The sequence below is a fragment of the Phyllobates terribilis genome, unplaced genomic scaffold, assembly GCF_046119375.1.
Source record: "Phyllobates terribilis strain yellow unplaced genomic scaffold, ASM4611937v1 Scaffold_10__3_contigs__length_209671492, whole genome shotgun sequence".
Taxonomy (NCBI): domain Eukaryota; kingdom Metazoa; phylum Chordata; class Amphibia; order Anura; family Dendrobatidae; genus Phyllobates; species Phyllobates terribilis.
This window is the reverse complement of record NW_027362770.1, coordinates 209,308,484-209,323,116: the sequence shown is the minus strand read 5'-3', so window position 1 is coordinate 209,323,116 and position 14,633 is coordinate 209,308,484. Positions and strand designations below refer to the sequence as shown.

At 55.3% G+C, this 14,633-nt stretch overlaps 1 long non-coding RNA gene and 2 other non-coding genes across 3 annotated transcripts in view; all 3 read left to right on the top strand.

The window, feature by feature from the left end:
• LOC141164896 (uncharacterized) overlaps positions 1 to 14,633 on the top strand; it is a 145,386-nt gene that overhangs the window by 111,538 nt on the left and 19,215 nt on the right. The window lies entirely within an intron of this gene.
• On the top strand, positions 2,734 to 2,887 carry LOC141164954 (5.8S ribosomal RNA). Its single transcript, XR_012250999.1, has one exon. It is a non-coding gene; the product is annotated as a 5.8S ribosomal RNA (ribosomal RNA).
• LOC141164935 (5.8S ribosomal RNA) overlaps positions 14,596 to 14,633 on the top strand; it is a 154-nt gene continuing 116 nt past the window's right edge. The window contains exon 1 of the ribosomal RNA XR_012250981.1: positions 14,596 to 14,633. This exon is cut by the window's right edge and continues 116 nt beyond it. This is a non-coding gene — a ribosomal RNA (5.8S ribosomal RNA).

The following is a 14,633-nucleotide window of genomic DNA, read 5'->3' as shown; positions in this document are numbered from 1 at the left end:
GACACGCTTGAGAGCATGGAGCTCTTCCTGCTTCAGTGTCCCTTTAATGCAGAGGTATGCAACAGGGTGGGCGCTTCCATTGACTGGCCTAGGCTGGCGGGCCTCTCCTACGCTGAGTGAGCCTATGGAGCGTTCAGAGACCTTGGTGGACGGGACCAGTGCACTCTTTTTCTAGTTAGCCTAGTGGTTAGGTTTTTCACATGGAATGCACGGTGTTTAGTGTCGACGGGCAGTAAAATCCTCCCAGTGGGTGAGGTATGTAGCAACATCCTTGGTGACCTGGTGAAGGTGCGCTCCTTGGAGTATGAAAGGCTGGGTGCATCGGGGGCCTCCCATCTCTGGAGGGGCTTCTCCTTCCAGGTGCCTTAGTTCTGGATTGCTCCAAGCCTCCTGGTGGTGGGCTAACTTCTCACCGTAGCTTTTTGTTTTGAGAATGGTATCATGAAAAGGGTTTACAAGCACCGAACCGGTGCGGATGGTAATTTTGTTATTGTTCTTGTTGTTGTTATTATTATTTTTGTCTTATTGTTCTTTTACTTTGGGGGTTAGTTAGGTGGGGTGGGGGTTTTGAGGGGGGTTAAGCATGAACTTGGACTGGCCCAGGCCCAAAACTGTCGGGGTTCGCCCTAAGTCCGGAAGGACTTTTTCGGAACTTGGAGGCCGGTTCGGGTTGGGGGTATAGTGAGAGTTGGGGTAGTGTATGTGTTACTCATGATTTAAATGTTGTGTGTTATTTCATATGGTTTATGTGGTTTATATTTTGTTATATGTATTTTGCTTCTGCATCTCTGGTTTTTGTTACGGCAGAATCAGGTGTAAGTCTGGAGGAAGTTTGAGGTATGTTTGGATAGGCTGTGGTTGTATGGTGGTTGTCAGGCAGGTGGGGTCCCTTGTATATACATTGTTTATGTATCGGTTATATTGCTGGAAATTGTTTTCGTTACTTGTACTAGTTTGTGTTTTTACATTTATAATAAAATAGAGTTCCAGCTCCAGTAGTGTACACTAAAGCTGCCGCAGTTAAAAAGCTCGTAGTTGGATCTTGGGATCGAGCTGGCGGTCTGCCGCAAGGCGTGCTACCGCCAGTCCCAGCCCCTTTGCCTTGGGGCGCCTCCCCGATGCTCTTGACTGAGTGTCCCGGGGGCCCGAAGCGTTTACTTTGAAAAAATTAGAGTGTTCAAAGCAGGCAGCCACGCCTGAATACTCCAGCTAGGAATAATGGAATAGGACTCCGGTTCTATTTTGTTGGTTGTCGGAACTGGGGCCATGATTAAGAGGGACGGCCGGGGGCATCCGTATTGCGCCGCTAGAGGTGAAATTCTTGGACCGGCACAAGACGAACCAAAGCGAAAGCATTTGCCAAGAATGTTTTCATTAATCAAGAACGAAAGTCGGAGGTTCGAAGACGATCAGATACCGTCGTAGTTCCGACCATAAATGATGCCAACTGGCGATCCGGCGGCGTCATTCCCATGACCTGCCGAGCAGCGTCTGGGAAACCAAAGTCTTTGGGTTCCGGGGGGAGTATGGTTGCAAAGCTGAAACTTAAAGGAATTGACGGAAGGGCACCACCAGGAGTGGAGCCTGCGGCTTAATTTGACTCAACACGGGAAACCTCACCCGGCCCGGACACGGAAAGGATTGACAGATTGAAAGCTCTTTCTCGATTCTGTGGGTGGTGGTGCATGGGTGTTCTTAGTTGGTGGAGCGATTTGTCTGGTTAATTCCGATAACGAACGAGACTTCGGCATGCTAACTAGCTACGCGACCCCCCGTGGTCCGCGTCCAGCTTCTTAGAGGGACAAGTGGCGCTCAGCCACGCGAGATCGAGCAATAACAGGTCTGTGATGCCCTTAGATGTCCGGGGCTGCACGCGCGCTACACTGAACGGACCAGCGTGTGTCTACAGGCCGACAGGTGCGGGTAACCTGCTGAACCCCGCTCGTGATGGGGATCGGGGATTGCAATTCTTCCCCGTGAACGAGGAATTCCCAGTAAGTGCGGGTCATAAGCTCGAGTTGATTAAGTCCCTGCCCTTTGTACACACCGCCCGTCGCTACTACCGATTGGATGGTTTAGTGAGGTCCTTGGATTGGCCCTGCCGGGGTCCGCCAAGACCCTGGCGGAGAGCCGAGAAGACGATCGAACTTGACTATCTAGAGGAAGTAAAAGTCGTAACAAGGTTTCTGTAGGTGAACCTGCAGAAGGATCATTAAGGCAGCGATGACCGAACCGAGGAGACGCGGAGCTGGAAGCCGATTTCCCTGACTGCCTCCCCCTGCCCGAAGGGGGTGTGCGGCTGGGATACTTCCGCTCTGCCTGAGCTACCCGCACGCGGAGGGGTGGCGACGGTCCAGCGAGGGTTATCGCCGTGCGGACGACGACGACGGGAGGGTGTGGGGAGCCCCTCTTGCTCCGTCGTCCCGACGGACGCCTGGCCTCTCGGGGGGATCCTGCCGTGTTCCCCCCGCCCAGGAAAAAACCCACATGAAAGGCCGTCCCGGGTACCGTTCGCCCGTGCGCCCCTATACCCCTCTCCCCGGGGTTGCGGGACCGGGGGGTAGGTCGAGAAGTCTCGAGCCCTCCGTTGTTCCCCTCCCCGCCGGAGGGAGGGACGGCGGAGGCCAAGCACCCGGGGCAACAGGGCCAAGAAAAATCCCCTATGCACCCCCTCTGTTGCCGGCCGACGTACTGAAAAACTGGGCGCCCCAGAGCGCCCGGACCCAGAAGCGTGACTCTTAACGGTGGATCACTTGGCTCGCGCGTCGATGAAGAACGCAGCTAGCTGCGAGAATTAGTGTGAATTGCAGGACACATTGATCATCGACACTTCGAACGCACCTTGCGGCCCCGGGTTTCTCCCGGGGCTATGCCTGTCTGAGGGTCGCCCCTCCGTCGATCGCCTCCGTGGCGCGGCTGGGTTCCCGTCGCAAGGGATTTTCAGAGGGAGGCCCGACTCTTCGCACCCCGACGCCCTCTCTCTCTCTCCCTTACGTCCCCCCAAGGCTAGACCCACCCGCCCGGTTACCCTCCGCCCCGACCCGGAGCGTGCTGTGAGGCTGTCTGTGGAGACACAGGGCTGCCTCCGGAGCTTCCAGGGGTTGGGGGGTAGCCGCCTGGGGCGGCGTGGAAGGGCACGCTCGCAGACCAGACTAAAGACCTCAGATCAGACGTGGCGACCCGCTGAATTTAAGCATATTAATAAGCGGAGGAAAATAAACTAACCAGGATTCCCTCAGTAACGGCGAGTGAAGAGGGAAGAGCCCAGTGCTGAATCCCTGTCCGTCCGGCGGGCGTCGGGAAATGTGGCATACGGGAGACCGGACCACCTCGGCGTCGCTCGGGGGCCCGAGTCCTTCTAATAGTGGCCCCAGCCCGTGGACCGTGGTAGGCCGTGTATTCTACGGTTGGAATAAAAGTTCAGACGAACATTTGAATGACTTTATTATTGGTTGTAATTTTTCTCAGTTTTACACTGGTTTGGTGCACCTAATTGGGATGAGCCGAAAGGTGTTTAAGCCTAGCCGCTCAATAGGCTTCGCTATCGGCCTCATGATTTCCATATTGTCTGCTTGCTGGTTCTCTGAATGACTGGGGGAAGCCAATACAGGTGGCTGACTGTCGTCTCCATCAGTCCGCCTGTCGTCTCCATGAACCTGGCTGTCGTCTCCATCAGCCAGCCTGTCGTCTTCATCAACCTGGCTGTCGTCTCCATCAGCCAGCCTGTCGTCTCCATCAACCTGGCTGTCATATCCATCAGCCCGCCTGTCGTCTCCATCAACCTGGCTGTCGTCTCCATCAGCCAGCCTGTTGGCTCCATCAGCCTGGCTGTCGTATCCATCAGCCCGCCTGTCGTCTCCATCAACCTGGCTGTCATCTCCATCAGCCAGCCTTTCGGCTCCATCAGCCTGGCTGTCGTCTCCAACAGCCTGCCCCGAATTTATTACCAATTCATGGGCACGACACATATCCACAAGTGCTTTCTCCCGGTAAACTTTCTCAGCCATACCATTTGTGTGCGCCAGATATCGTGCGAATAAGTGTTTTTCGGAATCGGAATATCGTGAGAGAGTCCACGTTTCACATACACGTCGTACAAAATGGCTGGTGACATGTGGAAGGCTGTAGCTGTGGAGGAAAAACAATCAGTGCCTGTAGCTGCATATGATAATTTACACTGGATATTCTTCCCCCACCTTTCATGATAACGCCGGAGAGCAGCGGATGGGTTCATTACGACCTTCCCGGTACACGTCAGAAAAAAGTTTGCGATTTCTCGGCCAGCAGCAATGACAGGTCTGATATGTTCTGCATAGACTTTGAACCACTGAAAAAGAAAAAAAAACTTAATCTCGAGCCAGAGGGTATACCTCAAACGAGTTTTGCATGGGGACAACAGAGGGGTTTCAACCCCATGTGGAGTCGGGTAGCCCGGGTCCCCTGGCTTGTAGAAACCTTACCGAATGTTCTTCCTCTGAAAGCACGAACGATGCTACTTGAGTGGATGCACACTTGTGTGTTTTCACACCGACAATCGTCTTTCGAACACCGCGGTACATGTGATAGGTCCTCCCGTTCCACTCTGAAACCTAAGGTGTAAAAAGAAGGGAGATGATTGAGACGGTTCCGCAATGACCGCTGCCCATGCAGACTAACACTACTTACGGTCAAATTGCGAACAACACCTGGCCTTTGGAGGTGTCTTAGAATCAGAAGGGCCTGGAGGTACAGAATAACTTCCCTTCGGTCCTCTTCTGATCCCCGTCCTGGACATTCTCTATGCTCGCTAGAAATGTAGGTCTTGCTTCGTCCAGTATTTTCTGGCAGTCATTCGGTGTCTTGGAGGGCTTCATCAGCGTATCGTACCTGTGGGGTGAAATACAGTTATAGCACTTTTTTACCCAACAGCCGATGTTTGGTAAAAATCTCTCAGAATATTGGGTACCTCTTGCTCACTGAGTCTTGGCAGACTCCCCTGTACAAGGTCTTACGCAGGTCCTCCGTAAAGTTCATAAACACCTCACACGCCCTGTATAGCTGAGGATTCTCTATGCTCAGTTGTGTGCCCCTCAGCTGATAGATGGTGAATCGCCGAATGTGCTTCAGTATTTTGAGGGAGGTCTGGTTCGATAGTTTGAGGCTGCTGAGTTTTTTAAAAAAATCATTCACTTTTGTGGGTTTGGTTAAGTACTCCAGAGTTATAAATCTTGGGTTGATAAAGAAAAGAAACCGTGCAACATTCGATACCTCCTGGTTACAATTAGGGACCCCACGGGTTACTGTCAAATATGTGCGGAAGCTCTTCTACATGGGGCTATTCACTGAGTGACGCATATACAAGCCGGCGGCCGTTCTAGCCAGGGAGCTTTCGTTTCTCCATTGCCTAGACTGAATGTTTTGTGTGCTGCCATCCATGGCCTCAATGGTGTCCGACTCGGGGCATGGGGCTCCCTCAAAATTGTGTGCAGACTGTTCAGGGACAGGCGCGTCCATCATATGTGAATATGACTCCACAGGGGGCACGTAGCATGGGGGCAAACAGTCTGTTGGCGCCTGGGTCTGTCCTACAGAGGTCAGCGGTATGTTTTCTAACTGAAATGTAGGTTTGTTTACTATAAAATACCCACGGCTTTCGGCAAATGCTACCACATCTTCCAGGGATTGCAGAGGCTTGAGCTCGCTGAATAGTATAGCTGTGCCCTTAGCCGCGACAAGTCTAAGTCGATCTTTGGCGATAGCCAAGTTTTTTTTTATCTCCGAGACGCTTTCGGACCTCATGCACACCCTTCTCAGATGTGTGGACAGATATCTCGTCACCCTGTGGCACACGGGGCAAGTCAGCGGTGTACGTTGGTGGATGTGGGGAAATAAGCAACACAAACGTTCACTGCGGTTTTACAACCGTGCAACATGGGGTCCGCCGCAGTCTGGTGTGGCGGTTACATTCTCCTATATGTGGGCGACAAATAACTTCTACTTACCGCTTCATAGCGACACGTTTCCCGCAGTCAAATTGAGCTTTAAAGTCCTTGCATCTGCAGCGGAGGTGATCTGAATTTCTGCCGCACCCATCCAGGCTGCATCAGCCGCTCGGCTGATTAGTTTCCGCTCTAGGGGCTAATCACTGCTCTCGCGTAACAGGTGATGAGTCGCTCGCACGGGTGCAAATCACCTGTAGTGCTGCTGGAAATATTCAAACCTGGATATATTCCTCCGTATCTTCTATACGGCATCACAGGGGTTGAGGCACCCATAAGGCAGCCACCTGCACGGTTGAAAAGCATCAGCAGCGTTGACGGAAAAAACCTAACCTATCTCATATACGTTTGTTCTATTGCGCTATATGAGAGGAACCTAATTTTCAGACATTTGGTTTGCGAGGTTAGCTTATGGGAAATATCTGTGTGCAGGAAACTTCCAGAGAGGTAGGAAATGTCAGTGAGCGCATCCGATTTCAGTTCCAGAGCGATTTGCCCGATGAGTCCTTCACACTTAGTCGTTTTCAGCCAAATTTCTGACTTTTTGAAAATTTCAATTTTTTGGGAAAATATCCAGTAAATGAGGGAATAATATATGTGAGGGTACCCCAGAAGAGTTCCAAATGTGTGGGTGAAATATATATCCCACGGGGGTAAAATTGAAAAAAAGTTGAAAAACTGTCCCCGGTTGCCCACTAGATGTTGCCAAAGAGGCAAAAAGTGAAAAAGAGCCAGAATGAGGAAATTCTTGTGAGCCGAATCCAGGTGACACTACCAAGCGATGGGACACTTTTTTGCAAGTGTCCCTGTAGAGGGTATAGGGTGACACTCCATGCAAATACTCAGTTTTGCAGACCACCGGAAGAATATATGAGAGAGAGGTACCTCTCAGCCCCGACACATTTCGACTCCCGATGAGTCCTTCATACTTAGTCGTTTTTTTGGCAAATTTCTGACTCTTTGAAAATTTCACTTTTTTGTGAAAATTTCCACTAAATGAGGGAATACTATGTTATAGGGCATCCCAGGAGGGCTCCAAATGTGTGAGTAAAATATATATCCCACGTGGGGAAAATTGAAAAAAAGTTGAAAAAAAAATTTTGTGGACTTAGAAAATTTTTCAGCTTGTGTCAGACTTCCAGAGAGGGGAAAATGTGAGTGTGCGCATCCGATTTCAGTTCCAGAGCGATTCGCCCGATGAGTCCTTCATACTTAGTCGTTTTCAGAAGTCAGAATTTTGACTTCCAGGACCCGCCAAACGTTGGTAAATTGAATCCGCTCACCAGTTCCAAGTGTTTTGAGGTGTCCCCGGTTGCAGTAATGCAGCCTGCCCACTAGATGTCGAAAAAGAGACAAAAAGTGAAAAAGAACCAGAATGAGGAAATTCCAGGGAGCCGAATCCGCCTGACAGTTCCAGGCGATCGGGCACTTTTTGGCATGCGTCCCTAAAGTGGGTATAGGGTGACACTCCATGCAAAGACCCAGTTTTGCACACCACCGGCAGAATATATGAGAGAGAGGTACCTCTCAGGCCCGACACATTTCGACTCATTTAAGCTGGTTTTCACCTCCGTAGGCCCGGCTACGCGTTTTGGCTATGAGTCCCTGTTCGGCTGGAGGTCTGCACCTTGGCTGAACCCAGGCTTCCGCAGCTGCGTGGGGGGACTTTTGCTGGTTGCCTATCCAAAGTCCCCCCCCCCCGCGGGCCCTGGTTCTCCACATGGGGGTGCCGTCAAGGCTAAAATCTGGATTTTTAGGCTGAGGAGAGGCTCCATGAGGGCGGATGCTTTTGTGGCTTCGACCCCAGTGCTGTTCCACATCCAGTACCCCCTCTGCAAGGGCGCCTGTACCCGAGTTGCGCTTCCAGGACTTGTGGGCTCATATCTCTCGATGACAGGGGTTTGCAGCCTCCGTACGTGGGCCAGTCCCTACATGCACCCCTGCTCTTCCTCCGATCGATCTGGCACAGTGCTCCTGGGTGGGGAGGTGGCGCCGCTCGCTCGACCTGGGCTTTGGAGCCCGCGCCGGCTTAAGGTGAGCGGTCCCCTTCCTCCTCTACCCCCGGGCTTTTGACCCCTGTCTTTGGGCGTGCAAGCCGGACTCGCCTCCCATCCGTGGAGGTGGCTGAGCTGTGGGGAGTTTGACCCTACCCGAGCAAAGTCAGCGGTCCAATGACCCGCACGGGCGAACGCCGGGGTGCCCACCCACCCACGCGTGGGGGCATCCTTTTGAGGTTACGGGTGTGAGGGACTACGCTGGAGGGTGACGCCGACACGGCCAGGCCGATAACAACCCTCGCGACCTCCGCGTCGCTGGGTTAGTGCCAGAGCCGCGACGGAACCTGACGGCCAGTTCCCCTCTCCAAATCCTCATGCCTGTCCGCCGGTGGGTTGAGGACCCCCCACGGCGGAGGCAGGTCTAAGCCAGACGGTGGTGCCGCATAGGCTTCCCCCACATGCCATCTCCCTGAGCGACCCTGTGTGTCGTCTTGGGTGCGGTTGGTGAGACGGGGCGGCTGTGGCATCCTTCGGAGGCCAGTCACCTCGCCCTCCCCGTGCAAGGGGTGTTTTCCAGACGCCTGCCGCTTCGGGACCATGCACCCCACAGCGAGCCGCTTTTCCCGTACAGGTCCCCGCACAGGCCTCTCAGCTCCCCTCGCTGCGATCTATTGAAAGCCATCCCTCGAAACAAGCTTTTGTCCCTCCCAAGGAGTTTGCCTCCCCTCCTAAGGGAACCCTGGATGCCAAAGGGGCCTGATCAACCCCCCCACGCCGTAAGGCTGCTGGTTTCAAGGCTGCTCTCAAACTCAGATTTTGCAAAACAAATCACAAGTCTCCTTGGCAGCGACAGCTATGACCGATGTGGGACACATTGTGAGCTGCCGGGCCGCGAACCCACCACGCCAAAAAGCCTCCGCCCGCGAGTAGATGTATTCGGAAGGGGGCTTAATAGTCGCCCCCGTGCAAGTCGGTGGAGGGCTTAATATTCGCCTTGTGGTAGTCGGTGGAGGTCTTAATAGTGCTGCGGTGTCCAGAAACAGTTCCAGAATTTTGGGCTGAGGCTCCCCAGTCTTCCTCTATAGAGAGGGGAAATATGTGTGAGGGTACACCAGGAGTGTTCCAAATGTATGGGTGAAATATATATCCCACAGGGGGGAAATTGAAAAAAAGTTGAAAAAATTATTTTTGTGGACTTAGAAAATTTTCACACATGTGTCAGACTTCCAGAGAGGGGAACATGTCAGTGAGCGCTACCGATTTCAGTTCCAGAGCGATTCACCCGATGAGTCCTTCATACTTAGTAATTTTTTTGGCAAATTTCTGACTTTTTGAAAATTTCACTTTTTTGTGAAAATTTTTCTAAATGAGGGAATACTATGTTATAGGGCATCCCAGGAGGGCTCCAAATGTGTGGGTAAAATATATATCCCACGGGGGGGAAATTGAAAAAAAGTTGCAAAAAAAATTTTGTGGACTTAGAAAATTTTTCAACTTGTGTCAGACTTCCACAGAGGGGAAAATGTGAGTGAGCGCATCCGATTTCAGTTCCAGAGCGATTCGCCCGATGAGTCCTTCATACTTAGTCGTTTTCAGAAGTCAGAATTTTGACTTCCAGGACCCGCCAAACGTTGGTAAATTGAATCCGCTCACCAGTTCCAAGTGTTTTGAGGTGTCCCCGGTTGCAGTAATGCAGCCTGCCCACTAGATGTCGAAAAAGAGACAAAAAGTGAAAAAGAACCAGAATGAGGAAATTCCAGGGAGCCGAATCCGCCTGACAGTTCCAGGCGATCGGGTACTTTTTGGCATGCGTCCCTACAGTGGGTATAGGGTGACACTCCATGCAAAGACCCAGTTTTGCACACCACCGGCAGAATATATGAGAGAGAGGTACCTCTCAGGCCCGACACATTTCGACTCATTTAAGCTGGTTTTCACCTCCGTAGGCCCGGGTACGCGTTTTAGCTATGAGTCCCTGTTTGGCTGGAGGTCTGCACATTGGCTGAACCCAGGCTTCCGCAGCTGCGTGGGGGGACTTTTGCTGGTCGCCTATTCCAAGTCAGAGAGGTGTTCCTGGGTTGAAGTGAGCCTGGCCAGAACCCCCCCCCGTTGGCCCTGGTTCTCCACATGGGGGCGCCTCAAGGCTAAAATTTGGATTTTTAGGCTGAGGAGAGGCTCCATGAGGGCGGATGATTTTGTGGCTTTGACCCCAGTGCTGTTCCACATCCAGTACCCCCTCTGCAAGGGCGCCTGTACCCAAGTCGCGCTTCCAGGACTCGTGGGCACGTATCTCCCGACGACAGGGGTTTGCAGCCTCCGTACTTGGGCAAGTCCCTCCACGCACCCCTGCTCTTCCTCCGATAGATCTGGCGCAGCGCTCCCGGGTGGGGAGGTGGCGCCGCTCGCTCGGCCCGGGCTTTGGAGCCCGCGCCAGCTTAAGGTGAGCGGTCCCCTTCCTCCTCTACCCCCGGGCTTTCGACACCTATCTTTGGGCGCGCACGCCGGCCTCGCCTCCCGTCCGTGGAGGTGGCCGAGCCGTGGGGAGTTTTACCCGACCCAAGCGAAGGCAGCGGTCCGACGACCCGCACGTGCGATCGGCATGGTGCCCACCCACCAAGGCGTGGGGGCCCGTCGTCCTAATCGCTCCCTGTGCGGGGAAGCACAACTATCTCCGAGGGCGGCCCTTTTCTTCCAGATGTGCGTACACAGCCAGCGGAGGCCCGCGCCGCCCCTCGTGTCCGAACGAGCGGCCTCCGCGGCGGTGGCGACAGCAGCGGTGGTGGGTGGCGTCTCCGCGCCACTGCCGAGCTTCGCGCTTTCCAGTCTTTTCCTGGATCCCTATGTCAGTGGGGAGGACGACAGAGGTGTGGAGGCAGGCGAAGGGGGTTCTCACCGTGCAAGGGCGCCTGTACCCGAGTCGCGCTTCCAGGACTCGTGGGCACGTATCTCCCGACGACAGGGGTTTGCAGCCTCCGTACTTGGGCAAGTCCCTCCACGCACCCCTGCTCTTCCTCCGATCGATCTGGTGCAGCGCTCCCGGGTGGGGAGGTGGCGCCGCTCGCTCGGCCCGGGCTTTGGAGCCCGTGCCGGCTTAAGGTGAGCGGTCCCCTTCCTCCTCTACCCCCGGGCTTTCGACACCTATCTTTGGGCGCGCACGCCGGCCTCGCCTCCCGTCCGTGGAGGTGGCCGAGCCGTGGAAAGTTTTACCCGACCCAAGCGAAGGCAGCGGTCCGACGACCCACACGTGCGAACGGCATGGTGCCCACCCACCAAGGCGTAGGGGCCCGTCGTCCGAATCGCTCTCTGTGCGGGGAAGCACAACTATCTCCGAGGGCGGCCCTTTTCTTCCAGATGCGTACACGGCCAGCGGAGGCGACAGCGGCGGCTGTGGGTGGCGTCTCTTCGCCACTGCCGAGCTTCGCGATTTCCAGTCTTTTCCCGAGCCCCTACGTCAGTGGGGAGGACGACAGAGGTGTGGAGGCAGGCGAAGGGGGTTCTCACCGTGCAGTGTGCCCCAGCCCGACCGTCGCCTTTCCCCCTCGACCCTCGTCCTCCCAAGCGGCTCGGCAGGGAGAAGGAGAGAGAGAGCGAGAGAGGGAGAGTGGAAACCCCAGAGCCGAGGGGTTATATGGAGAACGGGAGAAGGAGCGAGGGCCAAGAGGTAGGGAGTACGGTGAAAGGCCGACCTGGGATTCCCCCGCGCTCCCGCCCCCCGGGGCGCGGAGCAGCCCTGGGAAGAAAAGCCGCTCGGGCATCCCTTTGAGGTTAAGGGCACGAGCGGGAAGAGGGACTACGCTGGAGGGCGACGCCGACACGGCCAGGCCGACTACCTCCACGTCGCCGGGTTAGTGCCGGAGCCGCGGCTGACCCCGAGGGCCAGCCCCCCTCTCGCAATCCTCGTGCCTGCCCGCCAGTGGGTCGAGGACCCCCCGCTGAGGAGGCAGGTCTAAGCCAGACGGTGGCACCGCATAGGCCCACCCCCACACGCCATCTCCCCGAGCGACCCTGTGTGTCGTCTTGGGTGCGGTTGGTGAGACGGGGGCGGCCGTGGCATCCTCCGGAGGCCAGTCACCTTGCCCTCCCCGTGCAAGGGGTGTTTTCCAGACACCTGCCGCTTCAGACCACGCACCGCACAGTGAGCCGCTCCTCCCGCACATGTCCCAGGTGCTGCGAGGGCTCCGTTCGCCGGCCCCCCCAGGGAAGCCCCACACCATCCCACATCCTCTCCTGGATGCCGCACACCTTACCTATACCCGTTCTGTCCGGGCGCCCTGCCGCCACGGGGCTCTTCCGCCGCCCTCTCTTCCCGCAGGCCTCTCCTCTCCCGAACCTCGACGCGGTCCAGTCGTGATGGGGGGCTACCTGGTTGATCCTGCCAGTAGCATATGCTTGTCTCAAAGATTAAGCCATGCACGTGTAAGTACACACGGACAGTACAGTGAAACTGCGAATGGCTCATTAAATCAGTTATGATTCCTTTGATCGCTCCAAACCGTTGACTCGGACAACTGTGGTAATTCTAGAGCTAATACGTGCAAACGAGCGCTGGCCGCCAGGAATGCATGCATTTATCAGACCAAAACCAATCCGGGGTCCCGGGTGCGGCGTCGGGACGGTCCTCCGCAGCCTCTCCCCTGCTGCGCTCTCCCCATAAGCGTTGCGACTCTGGATAACCTCGGGCCGATCGCATTTCCCCGTGATGGCGACGATCCATTCGGGTGTCTGCCCTATCAACTTTTGATGGTACTTTCTGTGCCTACCATGGTGACCACGGGTAACGGAGAATCAGGGTTCGATTCCGGAGAGCGAGCCTGAGAAACGGCTACCACATCCAAGGAAGGCAGCAGGCATGCAAATTACCCACTCCCGACCCAGTGAGGTAGTGACAAAAAATAACAATACAGGACTCTTTCGAGGCTCTGTAATTGGAATGAGTACACTTTAAATCCTTTAACGAGGATCTATTGGAGGGCAAGTCTGGTGCCAGCAGCCGCGGTAATTCCAGCTCCAGTAGTGTACACTAAAGCTGCTGCAGTTAAAAAGCTCGTAGTTGGATCTTGGGATCGAGCTGGCGGTCTGCCGCAAGGCGTGCTACCGCCAGTCCCAGCCCCTTTGCCTTGGGGCTCCTCCCCGATGCTCTTGACTGAGTGTCCCGGGGGCCCGAAGCGTTTACTTTGAAAAAAATAGTGTTCAAAGCAGGCAGCCACGCCTGAATACTCCAGCTAGGAATAATGGAATAGGACTCCGGTTCTATTTTGTTGGTTGTCGGAACTGGGGCCATGATTAAGAGGGACGGCCGGGGGGCATCCGTATTGCGCCGCTAGAGGTGAAATTCTTGGACCAGCACAAGACGAACCAAAGCGAAAGCATTTGCCAAGAATGTTTTCATTAATCAAGAACAAAAGTCGGAGGTTCGAAGACGATCAGATACCGTCGTAGTTCCGACCATAAATGATGCCAACTGGCGATCCGGTGGCGTTATTCCCATGACCCGCCGAGCAGCGTCCGGGAAACCAAAGTCTTTGAGTTCCGGTTGGAGTATGGTTGCAAAGCTGAAACTTAAAGGAATTGACGGAAGGGCACCACCAGGAGTGGAGCCTGCGGCTTAATTTGACTCAACACGGGAAACCTCACCCGGCCCGGACACGGAAAGGATTGACAGATTGAAAGCTCTTTCTCGATTCTGTGGGTGGTGCTGCATGGCTATTCTTAGTTGGTGGAGCGATTTGTCTGGTTAATTCCGATAACGAACGAGACTCCGGCATACTAACTAGCTACGCGACCCCCCGTGGTCCGCGTCCAGCTTCTTAGAGGGACAAGTGGCGCTCAGCCACACGAGATCGAGCAATAACAGGTCTGTGATGCCCTTAGATGTCCGGGGCTGCACGCGCGCTACACTGAACGGACCAGCGTGTGTCTACCCTTCGCCGACAGGTGCGGGTAACCCGCTGAACCCCGTTCGTGATAAGGTCCTTGGATCGGCCCTGCTGGGGTCCGCCAAGACCCTGGCAGAGAGCCGAGAAGACGATCGAACTTGACTATCTAGAGGAAGTAAAAGTCGTAACAAGGTTCCTGTAGGTGACCCTGCAGAAGGATCATTAAGGGAGCGATGACCGAACCGAGGAGGTGCGGAGCTGGAAGCCGATTTCCCCGACTGCCTCCCCCTGCCCGAAGGGGGTGTGCGGCTGGGATACTTCCGCTCTGCCTGAGCTACCCGCACGCGGAGGTGCGGCGACGGTCCAGCGAGGGTTATCGCCGTGCGGACGACGACGACGGGAGGGTGTGGGGAGCCCCTCTTGCTCCGTCGTCCCGACGGACGCCTGGCCTCTCGGGGGGATCCTGCCGTGTTCCCCCCGCCCAGGAAAAAACCCACATGAAAGGCCGTCCCGGGTACCGTTCGCCCGTGCGCCCCTATACCCCTCTCCCCGGGGTTGCGGGACCGGGGGGTAGGTCGAGAAGTCTCGAGCCCTCCGTTGTTTCCCTCCCCGCCGGAGGGAGGGACGGCGGAGGCCGAGCACCCGGGGCAACAGGGCCAAGAGAAAATCCCCTATGCACCCCCTCTGTTGCCGGCCGACGTACTGAAAAACCTGGCGCCCTAGAGCGCCCGGACCCAGAAGCGTGACTCTTAACGGTGGATCACTCGGCTCGCGCGTCGATG